The sequence below is a fragment of the Molossus molossus genome, unplaced genomic scaffold (genome assembly GCF_014108415.1).
Source record: "Molossus molossus isolate mMolMol1 unplaced genomic scaffold, mMolMol1.p scaffold_m16_p_4, whole genome shotgun sequence".
Taxonomy (NCBI): Eukaryota; Metazoa; Chordata; class Mammalia; order Chiroptera; family Molossidae; genus Molossus; species Molossus molossus.
Genome location: NW_023425377.1, coordinates 18,126,654 through 18,142,450, shown reverse-complemented (window position 1 = coordinate 18,142,450; position 15,797 = coordinate 18,126,654).

Sequence of the window (15,797 nt, the reverse complement as noted above, 5' to 3'; positions counted from 1 at the left end):
AATCTCAGCCCATCATTTACACATGTGCCTCACTTTCTCCCATTTGGAAAATGCCCGATCCCACATCCCTGAATGGAAATCCTGAGGAGGTACTAGGGCATTCGGAGTGCAGGGGGACAGTACATGGTTAAGATGTGCGTGTCATCTCTCCGCTGGTGCAGGCAAACTGGGGAGCCAGGCGGAAGGAGGGGAATCCGCTCCTCCTGAGAACCAAGTCTTGAGGAGCCAGGTCAGGGCTGATGGCTCCACAGGACCCCGCTGGAATTCATGAAGGGATGTGTGAGCTTGGCCGTGTCCTTGGCTGGCTCTGTCTCAATGACCATAACGGGCACTGTCATTAGCCCCAGCGATGCCCTCCCTGGGGAGATGTGTTCGGTCCTCCTCGATGCTCACCGTGCTTTCTCCACCCAGCACAGCGCTGGACGGTGCTGACATCATGGCTTTTATCTTTTTTCCCCCATTTTTTATCTCAGGTACTACATTCCGTGGGCTCCTTATGCTGAAATAGACCCCTTTAGCATCGCTCTATAAGCTCTCAGAAGTAAGCATGAGCTGATTTCAGAGTTGGGAATCTACCCATGCAGTTATCAAAAGAAATCATTTACATTTCCTGCACGTATGAACGTTGCCTGCCTTGGAGAGCGGCAAGGAAGGAAAGCTAATAGAATTTGATAAAATGGCTAAAATGAGTCTATTTACAGTCCCGCTGCTTTTAGAGCTGAGATTTAAATATAGCAACGTTGTCACCCAGAAATGTAAATGTAAGTGTATTTGAGCAGAGAATAGGGCTGAGAGTTGTTTTTGGACTCGAAGTTCAATTTCCCTGTTGGAATAAATATTGAAGCTCAGGTTGACTGCATTGAAAATTCTGTCAATTGTTGGACCGGCTTTTTATTTTCCTTTCGTTGGCTTTTTAATCCACAGGATGTGAATGTCTGGGATTTCCCCCCTTTTCTCTCTTCTCTGCCATTTCAGCAGTGTTCCCCACCCCCGCCTGGCAGCCCCCTTCATGGAATGGCACCAGCACCTACTGTGGGCATCACTGTTTCACAGAGAGGGAGCTGGAACCGCATCTGATGATTCCCACCCTGCCCCTGCCGACGCTGGAAATACCAAAAGACAGGGAGACAGGGAGATGCCTCCCTCTGATATGCATTTGGTATTTGGTTCTGGTATCGGATAGGAATGGGTCTGGAATTGTATTTCCAAGTCAATATTGAACTCAAATGTCATTTGTAGAGGGTACATTTTAAGTAAGCATTACCTTTCTGGTCTTTTCAATATCAAATCAAAACGCATTGGCTTATGCAAGTACACCCTGTGTACAGATAGTGTGCTAGGCTTTTCCAGGGACACAGAGCGGACAGTACGGGTCCCAGCTCTCCGAGGTATCACAGACGACTTAGAGAGGCCAGACAGGTATGACTCTTTATAAATTCGTAAATAACTCAAAGATTGGAATGACTGATACATTACCTCCCTCAGTTTTGTTCTCTGGAAAACTGACGTGATAATGTTTTCTATCAGGGTTGTGTTTAGTAAAATATGTGAGGACGTTTGATCATGTAGTAATTGCTCAATATATTCTATATGCTTATGTTATATATATGTATGTGTGTACATGTATAAACACACACAAATATAATGTATTTTTATAATTACAACATGTCAGTTTTATAATTTGTATAATTGTGATGGGTGTGCACATTTGTGTGTGTGTATATATGTGTGTATATATGTGTTATATATATATATACACACACACTTTTTTTTTTTTAATTTAAGAAACCTCACCAGACAGTATGCCCTTAGGAGTTGAGCTGTAATGGCCACAGGACTGGTGGAGTTCAGGAGACTTTCAAGCTGCCTCTCCAGGTTTCATGGGGTGACAGGAACTCAGTTGGGCCATTAAGAATGGTTCGCAGTAAGGAGGAGCAGACAGAACACTTGCCAATGGACTCTCTAAGTGGTAGAAATTGTTCCCTCTGCCCTTTAATCTGGTCTCCCGACTCCGTGGGAAATATAAACTCCTTGGAAAGACGAGGACTGAGATGGCATCTCGTTCTGAGGACCCATCAGTCCATCAGCAGAGAACTTGTTCCGTCTGTACCCTTTAAGGAAGGGAGATCAATCCTATTGAACACTTTTGTCATATATACTTTAAGGCATTATTTTTGTGTTGCCAAATATGCAAGTTGCCGGAGCCCAGATGCTCCTCTCTCTGCAACATTGCCTGGAATCTGTTGATTCTTCTGGTTGAGTTCTCGAGCCTACCGGTGAATACACTGTTGAGAGTACCCTGAACCCGGCTGGTATTGACAGTTGCCTTCAGCTTGTGTGTACAGGTTTCAGACACCTTTCAAATATTGGTCCCTAAGGATAAATGCTTCAAATTGTTGGAAAGTTGCAGATGGGCTATTTCAGGGAAAGTGCCATTATTATCACTGGTTTATGTACTGTTTTGTTTTGTTTTTTTTGTTTGTTTGTTTTTTGTCACAAGTATCTCTTGACTGTGAAATTTTGGGAATAGACTTTTTTTTTTTTTAAAGAAGCATAAAAGAAAGAAGAAAAGTCTTAGCTGTGTCTGAAAAATTTTATACCAGCATACCTTGTGAAGATTTCCTAGAAGATTTATGGAAATAGTCAAATATATTTTTGAGGGAGATACTTACAGTATGATAAGACAGTATTATTGTTCCTCTTTGACTTAGCTTTGTGTGAAAAATAAATATTCCTCTAGTAATCTGCTCTTGGCAATTTTCTTAATGTCTGAGATTCTAACTTTCTCTTCCTGTGTCTGTTTTCTGTATTGCCTTTTTTCCTTTCTTTCTTTCTTTTTTTCTTTTTTGTTAATCCTCACTCATTGATATTTTTCTATTGATCTTTAGAGAGAATGGAAGGGAGGGAGGGAGAGAGAAAGAGAGAAACATCGATGTGAGAGAGACACATAGATTTGTTGCCTCCCACACGGCCCCGCCCAGGGTCAGGGATCAAACCTGCAACCCAGGTCCATACCTTTGACCAGCATTGAACCTACAACCTTTCGGTCCACTGACCGACTCTAACTGCTGAGCCGAACCGGCCAGGGCTAATGGACGTTTTCTTATCACATGCACCTTGTTTCCATTACTAGGTCAGTGAAGTATTTCACTTTGTGTCATTAAAAATAATAGTAAGCATTGCTTTATAGGGACATGGATGGGAGCATTTAGGAGAGACTGCAGTGCCCGTGGCTTCCAGGGTGTGGTGGTGAAGCTGAGTTCACCCAGAGCCCAGCCTACCGCAGAGCTGGTCAGCTCCACCCGAGAAGGCCTCAGACCACCATGGCCGCGGACATGGGGCAGCAAGCCTAGGTGAGGTTTGGGAGGCATTTTTAGACAACCCCGGACTTTTCTCTGCACTTAGTGCTGCCATACCTTCCTCAAATCCTTTCCGCTGAGAACTGAACGTAGACCTGCAAAATAGTGCTCTTCATTATCATGGAGTCCGCCTCCCTGACGTGTGAACTGTTCAAAACTGCCCCACGAAGCCAAGGACACCCCACGTGAGGCAGCGGTTTTTAAGCTTTTCTTTAGTTCTCTCTCTCTCTCTTTTCATTTTTTTTTTTCACTTCCTTCTCCACTCTTTTCTGATTTCTGGCCCCCTCCCCCATTCTCAGGCCCTACTCTTTCTCCAACTCAGAACACTCTTCACCTCAACCGTTCGGTCACCTGCTGCCTTGCTTTCTCTCTGTTCTCTGTCCAGTCCACTTTCGAGGATCCTGCCTGCCCTCTCTTCCCAATGGGCCATCTACACCTGCTCCCTGTGAATCCCCCTGTGGTGTTTAGTCTCCATGTAGTGCCCTGTAATTTCACTTCCCATTACTTAGAGTGATTTTTAATTCTGTGTTTATGTGTTTGATGGCTTGTTTAATGTTATTAGTCTACACTGGATTCCCAGCTCTATGATGGCAGAGCTGTCTGTTTTCTCCCTCTGTTCCCCAGCAGCCACTGTAGGACTTTCTGTGTGGTAGCTGTGCGTACATTTTTGTTGAATTCATGGATGGATTGATTGATGTATGAATAGATAGATTCATGCATGGATGGATGGATCCATGGATGGATGCATGATGCATGGATGGCTGGACCCATGGATAGATGTGTGATGCATGGATGGATGGATCCATGGATGGATGCGTGATGCATGGATGGATGGATCCATGGGTGGATGCGTGATGCATGGATGGATGGATCCATGGATGGATGCGTGATGCATGGATGGATGGATCCATGGGTGGATGCGTGATGCATGGATGGATGGATCCATGGGTGGATGCGTGATGCATGATGGATGGATCCATGGGGATGGATGATGATGATCCATGGGTGGATGCGTGATGCATGGATGGATGGATCCATGGGTGGATGCGTGATGCATGGATGGATGGATCCATGGATGGATGCGTGATGCATGGATGGATGGATCCATGGATGGATGCGTGATGCATGGATGGATGGATCCATGGATGGATGCGTGATGCATGGATGGATGGATCCATGGATGGATGCGTGATGCATGGATGGATGGATCCATGGATGGATGCGTGATGCATGGATGGATGGATACATGGATGGATGCATGAATGCATGGATGGGTAGATCACAGAGAGTTCATTTTGGTTGATTTTAAGAGGCAGTAGGATGATGTCACGGACTGTGGGCTTGGTTACTGGCTCCATCGCTTAGCTGTGTGACCTTGGTAAAATGGCTCTGGCTCTGTCCCAGAGAAATGGGAAAAACATACATAATAGGATGGTTTTCAGGAACAAATGGGATCATCCATGTAAAGCATTTAACAAAGATCTAGTGCAATGTAAATTATCACATGGTACCTAAGATCCAATATAACCATCCATTTCTCCTGACTCTGTTATTAGAACAAGTAAAGACTCCTCTTAAGAATTAGACTAAGGCAGCACAGTTTTATTATTTCAGTTTGCAATATAATTTTGAGGGCATTCAATTGAGCAAATTAGAATATTTATTAACTCCCTGGGTGGAATGTTCAACTTAAGTTCCTTCTCCTGTGAAGTCTCAGCACCCCGAAGGAACACATAGCTCCAGTCAAAGCCTGCCCTTGTCCCTCACCAAATCTGTGTCCGTGACCAGTGAGATGACGCCATACCTCCCACCAGGCCCACAGCACATCCATTTTACTTTTTATTTACTTATTTCCAATTATTTTTTTTTATTGATTTTAGAACGAGAGGAACGAAGAGAGAGAAACACCGAGGAGAGAACATTGATTGGCCGCCTCCTTTTTAAAGTTAAAGAAAACCAATACATCTTGTGTGCAATTAAGACACAAATGCGTTTGTTTTTATGTGTTCAACTTAACAATCCTTGTAGGGAGCTTCGTCTCCCCATTTGACAGATAAGAAAACCAGGCCTGGACTCATTAAGTGAAGGGCCGATGCCCCATAACAGAGATTTACTGAACACCTGCTCTGTGCCAGGTGCTCTGGGAGCCGAGGAGGAACGGGAGACGCACCCTCCAGGAGACGCACCCTCCAGGAGTCAGGCTCAGCAGGAAGTTCACCTGCCGTCAGCAGTCACAGGGCTGTGAGCAGGAGCCCTTCCCCCACTGCCTGCATGTCCTGGCGGTGATGAGTTGGTCATGGAGGGAGTGGGGCTAGGACTTCTGTCCTTGTAAAGAGGAATCCAAACGGCCGGCAGGGGACACACCCCACCTCGAGGCTCAGTAAAGAACCTCCCGGAGCAGACAGCAGCCCCTAAAAAGCTGAGCCTTTCCACTTCTCGCTGTCAGAACATGGGAACGAATTGCCCCCAGGCTCCTCGGTGATCCGCAGCCCAGCTGCTGCTTGGACCACTTGACAAATGAGCCTCCTCGAAGGAGGGTTGTTTACGGGCAGCGGTGTGATCCCTGGAGGAGCCACCAGCCGACTACGGCTCGGCTGGCCCCCTCGGGCCCCTGGCGCTGTGGGGTCCTGGGTGTTGCGAGCAGTCTTCTGGTCTCATCTCTCACACAGCCATGCGCTTCCTGCACTTCTGGTCTTCCTTGGGAAGAAAGGGAAGAAAGACAGTAATTTTCATCCTTTAAGCCGCTGCAGATCACTGAGACTCACTGGATGTAATTTCTTCATGTGTACAGTGGAAATACTATCCATCTTAAATCTACCTCAAAGCGTTGTTAGGAAGTAGTCAAAAAGGGGGAATCTGCTTATTATTATTTTTCTTGATTTCCATTGTGGTTGGAGGGGGAAAAACTATATACAAACCAAATAACTATATAAAATGCCAGGTGATGAAAGTGCTGTGAAGAAAAATAAAGCAGGGGGGTGGGGAGATTGGGAGGTGCACTTTTAGATAAAGGGAAACAGAAGGTTGCCTTAGAGATAGCAGCGTATCAGCATGTGAGCTCTGGAGGGAAATGGTCAAAGTGGATTAAATAGCACGAGGGCCTGTGCAAAGGCCCTGAGGAGGGCGTGTGTTAGGCTTGTTGGAAGAAGGAAGCCAGTGTGGCTGGAGTTGAGTGGACAAAGGGGAGTTGGTACATTAGTCATCAAGGGAGGCGGGGAGGCTGCTGGTATTTCAGAACTTAGGAACCTTCTGGGCTCTGCCAGCATTGTGGGTTTTGTTGTAAGTGACATGGACAGCATGGCGGTCTGTGGGCAGTTGCCTGGCGTGCTCCGGTGGACGCCGGGAAAGAGTCACTCTGCCTGCTGAGCGGGGAGTGTGCTGTCAGAAGGCAGAATGAGACTGGAGGGCAGCTGGCAGGTCTGCGCAGTGACGGGTGAGCTGTTGCTGAGATGTTCGCTGCGTGGTCGGATGGGGATCCGGAATTCCCAGGCATCTCAGGGAGCTGGAGAGGGGCACAGGTACTGGCTGGGAGGCTCCCCGCAGGTGGGTGATCGGGAGCTTCTCATGCAGGCCCAGGAGAGTGGGCACGGGGGCGGGGGAGTCACAGAAGAGGAGCCACCAGGCTGGACTTTAACAGTGAACCGTTTGTACACGATGCATTGTAGACACCAAGGATCCAACAAGACCCAAGCGGCAGCGCCCTCTCTGCCGTGATGTCCGGTAAGGGTTTCCTTCGGGCTCAGTAACAAGTAAGGAAAATCCCCGAAATATGGTATAATTGCTGAAAGAACATGAAGTTTCAAGCCAGAAGAGAGAGGAATTTCTCTCACAGAAAGGTTTTATGCCGTTCTCGGGGAAGGGCTTGGCCATCGCTTTTGTCACAGGTGGAACTTCCAGAATTAGGTCTATCAGTGTCTTCTCTGAAAATCAGGTGGTGCCAGGAAGCCTCTCTGTCGTCCTCCCGGCTCCTCTGTAGCTACGGTGCAGTGCCAGGCAAAACAAGTGAGGAGGAGGGACCCCTGGACACCAGTCACATCAGGCCGGTCGTTCGTTCAGACAGGCAGGGACCATCACCTGGTGGCCCTCCTGCCCTGGCACAGGTCCCGGCTGTAATCGCGTCCCGTCTCCCCATCGATCCCCCCGAGGATGTTGCCGGAGAAGAGAGTGCTGCTTCCCCAGAGTTCTCCCCATCAGCCATCTCTCTGCAGTGCTTGGAATTAGTTCTTGGAAGAAAGGGGACATTTATAACACGTCGCCAGACACCATCAGTTAGGTGCAGTCCGAGGTCATTTCCCAGCTGGGGAGTAGCCTTCCGCTCCCTCTGTGAATGAGTGGCCTGTCTCAGGATCTGTCTGATCCTGTTGGCAGGATTTTTTTCTCAATTTAAAGGTTATGTCTTTGTGGCTTGGTCATTAGAGCAGAAATGTGTACTTCTCCAAGGGGGGAAATAGGAATGCCAGGGCATGCGAAACAGAGGTGCTCGTGTCTGCTTTTTTTTCACTTGATACCTCTAGGTTTAACTTAAAAACAGACAGAGCGTAGCATCTGTGCCATGCGAAGGGGGTCCTCGAAGAACTACAGGCATTTCCATCTCGATGGCTCGTGGGTGGGTTGACGCAAGCCAGTGGCCCTTGCCAGATGTATGAAGTGGGTCCATCTACCGTGTTCTCTGCTAACCTGCGGGTCCCTCGATTTTGATCACTAGACCTGAATAGTACGTTATTAATTAGATTAGGATAAGTTCTAATTGAAGGCCTAGGATATACTAACCACCGCGTGGTACCCTGGATGGGATCCTGGAGCAGAGGGAGGACAATAGCAGACAAGTCGAGGAAATCCAAATAAGTCCTGTAGTTCATGGGAACATTTCAATGGCAAAATATTGTAGTAACGTTAATGTCTTCGCTTTGTTGAATGTAACATGGTTGTACGATGTTCATCTTAGGGAAACTGTGACGGATATACAGAAGCACACGGTATTACCTATGCAGCTCTACTGGGAATATATAAAGTTATTTCAGACTAAAAGTTAAATAATAAATAAGAATAATACAGCAGATGGTCTGTGGAGGTTTCCCGAGCCTTTCAAATCCTGCCCTAGAGGCGATGCCCAGATCACACACCTGTCATTCAGAAGCATCTGCGGGAGGAGGAAGGATGCTGGGGGCACCTGCTCAAGCCAGAAGCAGGCATCCACCCTGTGAGGTCTTCCTGCACTGCCCGAGGACGCCGAGGCTTAGAGGGGAAATATCTTTTCCAGAATCAGCATTTAGTGATGGTGGACTCAGAATTGCAGCCCCCGGTTCTTGATGTACACACCTGCTCTCATCCAGGGAACCAGGACTCATTTCTTTCAGCTGCGGCCGTGCCTTTGTGAACTGTGATCTGGGAACGTGCCTATACTTCTCTGGTTCCTGGCTTCCTCATTTCTAAAATAAGATTGGGTTCAATGACACTGAGGGCTTCTCCCAGCTCCGAAATCCCCTGATTTGCTGACTTACTGATAAAGTATTTTTATTTCAAATGTTACCATTCACCTTTGCTATCCAGTGGAATCCTTTCAAGACTTTTGGAAATAACCTTTGGATCTGAAGAGGCTTATCTGACATTGAGTTCTCATCCACGTTCACTTCTTTCGCTGAATAACCTTGCCAACTTCTTATTTCTGGCGAAACATCTACCAATCCCACAAAGTATGAGTATTTATAAGAGAAATTTGATTATAAACAATTTATGATATATTTTTCAGGAGATTTTAGCATGTATTTATATAAAAAAATCTATTTTTTAATCTCAGTGCATATTACTGGTAGCACAGGAGTGAAGAGAGATTGACAATGATAAATAAGCTATTCTAAAAGTTGTTACACATCATTGGTTTTTAAGAGTAAAATGACTATTGTCTTACCAAATTTTCTATGAAATAAACCAAAAATAATTCATGGGTCAGCATGAATTTGATTCTGTTTAAGTTCAAATATCACTTTAATAACTCATTAGCTATTTTTTAAATAGCTGGCATAGGAAAATATATTATTAAGCAAAATAGAATAGAGGAATGTATATTGTTAAGCAAAATAGAATAGACTCATAATAAAACTGAAATTTCTGAATCCTGGAAGAAATAAATGTAGCTAACATTAATAGATTTTTAAAATTATGATATTGCTTGATAATTATAACTAACTTTATTATATAAAACCAAAGTAAAAGGACAATAAAATAACTGGGTACTTGCCAGAAAGATCATTTCCTGGTATATTGTCTAAAATTATTATTATTATTATTATATTTTATCCTCACCAGAGGACATTTTTTGTTGTTGTTCAGAGAGAGTGGGAGGGAGAGAGAGAGAGAGAGAAACATCGACGTGAAAGGGACACATCGAGTGGCTGCCACCCGCACGATCAACCAGGGCCGGGGACAAACTGCAACCGAGGCACACGCCCTTAGCAGGAACCAAACCCAGGTCTCTCTGGACCACAGGCCGACGCTCTAACCATTGAGCCAAACCAGCCAGCACCTAAAATTATTTTTAAGTAGTTTTTACCAACCTCTTTTCCAGGGTCTGGATGATAGCTATAGAGCATCTCCATATTGGTACGAGAGGACACAAATACTTAAATCAATGCCATCTTGATTCTTGACAAAAATAAGTGAAAGACGCAAATGAGCAGATATTCAACTGAAAGGAATAAAACTGAAAGAAAATATAATTGTCATTTTGCTAAATGCTGTTATGTCTAAGAAAAAAGAGGGTGAATAAACTCAGTAAATACATAGGCATTTGCATTTGTTTGAACACACAGATTCAACTGATGTCTTTATACATTACTGCTTTCATGCATAGAAACCATTTCCTCCATCCCAATGCCCCTTTAACAAACTTTGATTCCGGAAAAATCTTAGTGAAATCCTAAAATTCCCCAAACCATATTAAATACCTGAATCTCATTTTTTTCCTGTGAAATAATGAAGTAATAACTTATTTTATAGTTAACTTGACCTTTAATCGTTATCCTTTTGATAGTAAATTAGGAAGAAAAAAACAACGCTGTCCAGTTTTTTAATGATATGGAGAATTCATGTCTTTTGACAGTCCCTGCAGTTTTTAGTTATGTGGCTTTTACAAAGTCGGGGAACCTTGCTGAATCCCAGTTTTCTTATGCATACACTTAGCCTGATTACTCTTGTTGAATTTACATCAAGGGCATAATGAATTTGAAAGCACTTTATAAAGTATACACAGTTATATTCTGGGCAGTTAAGCAGTTTAGTTATTCAGTGTTTATTGAGCACTTACTATATACCGGGTGGTGCATTCATGGCGCAACTGTGATCAAGGCAAAAAAAAAAAAGAAGAAGAAGATACCTGCACTCAGAGGTTGAAATCCTAACTAGGTAAGACAGCCAGTGGGGACTCAAATACGATACTTGCAGGGAGAGATGGAAACTGAAATAAATCACCGAGGGTGATGGTTGGCAGAGGAGGGAGGCCACGTTCGATGACTACTTGCAGACAGCCTCTGAGAAAGCAGCCTCTGAGATAAGGGCCAGCGGGAGGAGATCTAAGGGTAGGGCCTTCCAGTGGAGGAACAGGCGAAGTTCGAGCAACAGAGGTCAGAGCCGCTGGAACTGTGGGGCAGAGAAACAGGACAGAGCAGGAGACACAGACGGGGGCCGGATCACGCATGCTGCTCTGGGGTCCTGGATAAGCTCTGGGATTGTTATTCCATGAAAGTTTCTAAGATCAAGGCACCGAGGTGCTAGTCCTGGGAGGTGGTGGCTTTCTTGGTTTGTTCAAGAAGTATTCTTATTAACACTTTCTTTCACCACAGCCCAAAGTTAAAGAATCTGAAGGTGGAAGCAGAATGTTCCAAGATAACGTTAGGCCTCTTCCCAGGCTCCTTCATAACTCATAGTCCATTGACGGTCTCCATCACTCCTTCTCCCTCCTCAATAGCTCACTCATCTGTACCATTGTCTGTCTTCCTCCTGCCAGCATTTTGGTTCAGGACGTCATCGTTTATCTCCTGAGTGACACAGCTAACTCCATTGTTGCCCCATGAAATCTGTCTTCCAAATGGCTTCTGAACGTGCTTGGTTCTCGAAGCAAATCTGATTACACCGTTGCCCTCCCTGTCACCCATGCCCACCCACCGCCAGCTGCGTAGAACCTTTCTGTGACCTCCCGTCACTAAGGAAAGTCCAAGTGTCTTTGCAGGCGACGTGAGACACTGCACTTTTTTTCATCTTCAGAATCGCCACCACTGATTCCAGACATTTCATATGGGAGCTTTTCATGTGCTTCCCGAAGTCCCACCCTGTCCCACACTCCTGCGCGTGCTCTTCCTTACGTAGAGTGCACTGTCCTCTCCAAACCCCATCACATCAGGGATTGAATGTGACAAAAAAACAAAAGACTCTGGTTATTTGGTTAACTTTTTGAGTTTCCCACGAACACCATAAGCCTCTCAAGGTCAGGGATCGTGCCCTGCTTGTCTTTACAGCTGTGGCACTTGGCACAGGGGCATCGCAACAGGACCTTTAGAAGTGCTGGGTGCTGGCGAGTCTGCTGTGGCTCTGGCCGGGCTGGAGAACTGGACGTGATAGGCATGAAAGCACCTGTTCTGTGCACTGCTCTTCTCTTCGCTCTAAAAGGGAAAACATGACCTCTCATAGTGTTTTACGTAGATAAATGATCGACTGATAAAATGTATTAAAAATGACAGGCACAGTGCTTCATGCCAACATAGTGGTCATCAAATAAATGGTGGAAGTGACTTTTGTTTCTAGCCACAAGAATACTGTAATTATTAGAAGGAGGAGCAAACAATTGAGGATGTGGATTGTGCCCTTAAAACTTTGACTCTAGTCTGGCCGGTGTGGCTCAGTGGTTGAGCATGGACCCATGCACCAAGAGGTCACAGGTTCGATTCCTGGTCAGGGCACATGCCCAGGGTGGGCCTGATCCCCAGTGTGGGGCAGGCAGGAGGTGGCCAATCGACATTCTCTCTCATTGATGTTTCTCTCTCTCTCCCTCTCACTTTCTCTCTGACTAAAAAGTCATTGAAGGAAAAAAAAATTTTTTAAACTTTGACTCTAAGTTTCAGAGCAAGATCTTACAAAAGTTAACTAGCAGCCACCTAATTTGGGATCAAGACATTTCAACTGATTATAGCAATTTATAGAAGTAAAGCAACAACAACGAGAACAGCAGCACCCAGGCGCGGGGAGGGAACCACAGTGCTGATGGTCGTGGGTGACATTATTGAACTCATATTCTGTATCGGGCTAAGCTTGTCACATGGACGATCTCAGTGAATACAAACAGGGCCTGTGGGTCGGGTCCTTCTTGCATCTCTCTTTCATAGATGAAGACCCAGAAGCTCAGAGAGGTTCAGGAATTTGCCCGATACCACAGTGTAGAGCGTGAGGGGAGCCAGCCTTTGAACTCAGGCATTCTGGCTGAACGTTTCTAGCTTATAACTTCTTTGATTCCTATAGGAGGTGGTTACGACTTAACAATGGCCATGAGAAGAGGTGAAAGTAAAGCTTATTAAAGAACCCCCCCCCATAAAAAGGATGGAGAGGAAAGCTTTCCATGTGGCTAGGGGCATGATGAAGGCGGGTGGCTGGAGTGGGCGCAGCAGAGGATTCGAACGGTTCTGGGTGGCAGTGTTAGAGATCGTGCTGAGGAAGCAATAATGAAACCATGAGTATTAAACATTACCGCCCTGGCCCCTGGTATATCCCACCTAGATCCCCCGAAGAATCAGACTTTTCTATAAACCCAGAGAGCTGGATCTTCCAATGATATCATTTTCAAAATATTGAAGTCTTGAAAAAAAAAAAAATCGCTACAGTTGTTCCCTGCTGCCTCCCTCAACCAGTCACAGGCTTTGCCCTGTGACTGGACGTGCCTTTTAGATCCACCCATATTTTTCTCTGTTGGTCTTGTCAAGTGAGCATGAGATTTGTGATAATTCAGGCATGAGACACAAACTGAGAGATGCAATCCAAAGTCTGGAATTTTGGAATTTCTAGAGTATTTTTCATTTCAGAGGAATCGCAATATAGGTTGTGGTACCTAAGGTGGGGGGATGGGAAGAGCAGGGTCACAGGAGTGTTTTGAAGGAGCCACCAAGGGGACAGTGTAATACCCATGTGAGTAGTTGGGGGAGGGGGTGAAAAAAGTCATGGTTTCTCATCTGAAGTTCCAGGACGTTGATAGTGTTTGAGGTTGTAAGAACAGAATAGTTTTCGAAGAGAGTGAATGTAGACAGAGGATAAGTTGTGGCTGAAACTAGACTCTCCGGAGATGTCTGTTGTCCAGGGTTTGGAGTAAGATTTGGAAAGATCAAGAACTGAGCAAGTTCTGGGAGAGATAAATGAGTGTAGGAGGAGTCGGAGTGAGTTACGAGAGGATGTACGAACTGAAGCCACACTATAAAAGCAGTTGAATAGAGACTAATATCTTTCGGTAACACCAACATAATCAGGAGCCTAGAATAGATTTCCTGGGTGAGTAGGAGAAAGATGCTATAAAAATAACCAAGAATACTTAAGGTGAATTGTAATTAGGTTTAATTACTAAGTATTAGGCGTGCAATCCTGAATTTTCCTAATATATAGGCACTCTTTTAAGGATTTACTATGTCTATCAGTCGGTTCTGAATGTAGAGAAAAACAGTAGTAAAGTAAGTAGTATAAAATCAACTGAAGAAACAGGAAAAAACTACAAATGCCTATGGCTGTTATTTTTTGAGGACATGCCATTCAGAAATATATATATATCTATCTCCTGTGTGTGTTAATGTTTACCAAATCATCAACAATCCTAGGTTTTTACCTCCGATAGTTTCATTTCTGCTCTTCACCCAGCGCCAGATCTCTTTAATCATTTCCTTGTCCTCCTGCAAAGATTTTCCAAAGATGTAATAATTAACCCAGGAAAATATATCATTTGAAGAGACTGTGCTCAGTGCAATGTAAAATGCCGCAAAGAGTTTCTGGTTTTAATTTATCTTTGGAAAAAATTAAGAGGGAGTCAAGTAACTCCTTGTGCGTGGAAGAAAAATGGGAACATGCTCCAAATAAATTCACTCGGAAGTCATGGGCTCAGAAAGATACGCTGTTATTTAGACTTCCTGCGAAGATCAATTAATATAATTTTGATGGTACTAATCAATAATGAGGAAAGTAACTTGGGATATATTTTAAGGATATAAAGTTACTGTGCTTCCATTGTGAGAGTAAAGTATATTTTAAGGATACAGAATTACTATGCTTTCAATTGGAAGAGGAAAGATTAGTGCTCATCTCAAATGGACACATTCTTACCTATTTTTCAGTGGATCTTGTGTGTTATTTTTGAAGTAAAAAAAGTTTATTTGACTGGAATAGTATAAGTAGAATTACTATCCCATGCCAAATTAACCACTTTCACAAAGTTTGTTGCAAACTTCTTTTATCTCTCTTGGTTTTAGCTTCGTGTGGTGGAATATGGAACCCACTGGAATTCAATTGGTCACCTTTCTTGTGGTGACAACATGGCTGAATGTACTGAATTCACAGATTTAGAATGTCCTTGTACATTCTCCTAGTGTATTAACTCCAGCCAGGCAAAACGTTCTAGTCCTTATTATTATTATTATTTAATTATTATTAAAGAGTTATTATTTTTTTATCCTCACCCAAGGACATTTTTCCATTTTTTGTACAGATAGAGTGGGAAGGAGGGAGAGGAAGAGAGAGAGAGAGAGAAACATTGAAGTGAAAGGGACACATCAAGTGGCTGCCACCCACACGACCAACCAGGGCCGGGGACAAACTGCAACCGAGGTACATGCCCTTAGCGGGAACCGAACCCGGGTCTCTCTGAACCAAAGGCCAACGCTCTAACTGCTGAGCCAAACCGGCCAGGGCAATTTCTTTTTTTTTTTTTTTACTGATTTTAGAGAGACAGGAAGAGAGAGGGAGAGAGATAGAAACATCAATGAGAGAGAACATCTATTGGCCGCCTCCTGCATGCCCCCCGCTGGGGATCGTGCCCACAACCTGGGCATGTGCCCTGACCGTGAATTGAACCTGCAACCTGTTGGTACATGGGTGGATGCTCAGCCACAGAGCTACACCAGCTGGGCTCTAGAGCTTATTTTAATATGCTGTAGTCCATGCTGTAAACAGAGTGCACAGAGTTATTTAAAATAGGCTTTGTTTAAGTAGCAATATACTATAGATATCAAGAATGGAAAGACAAATAGATTAGGAACCTCTCCAAAGAAAACCTTGTGCCATTTTTTAAATATGCCAGGAGATAAAGAATTTTGAAAAGACCAAAGAAAATATATTTTTTTCTATTCCATATCAAGCTGTTTCATTTTTGGAATCCTAATTTCACTCTAACTGTAGTTACCTGTGATTCTTTTTCCTAAG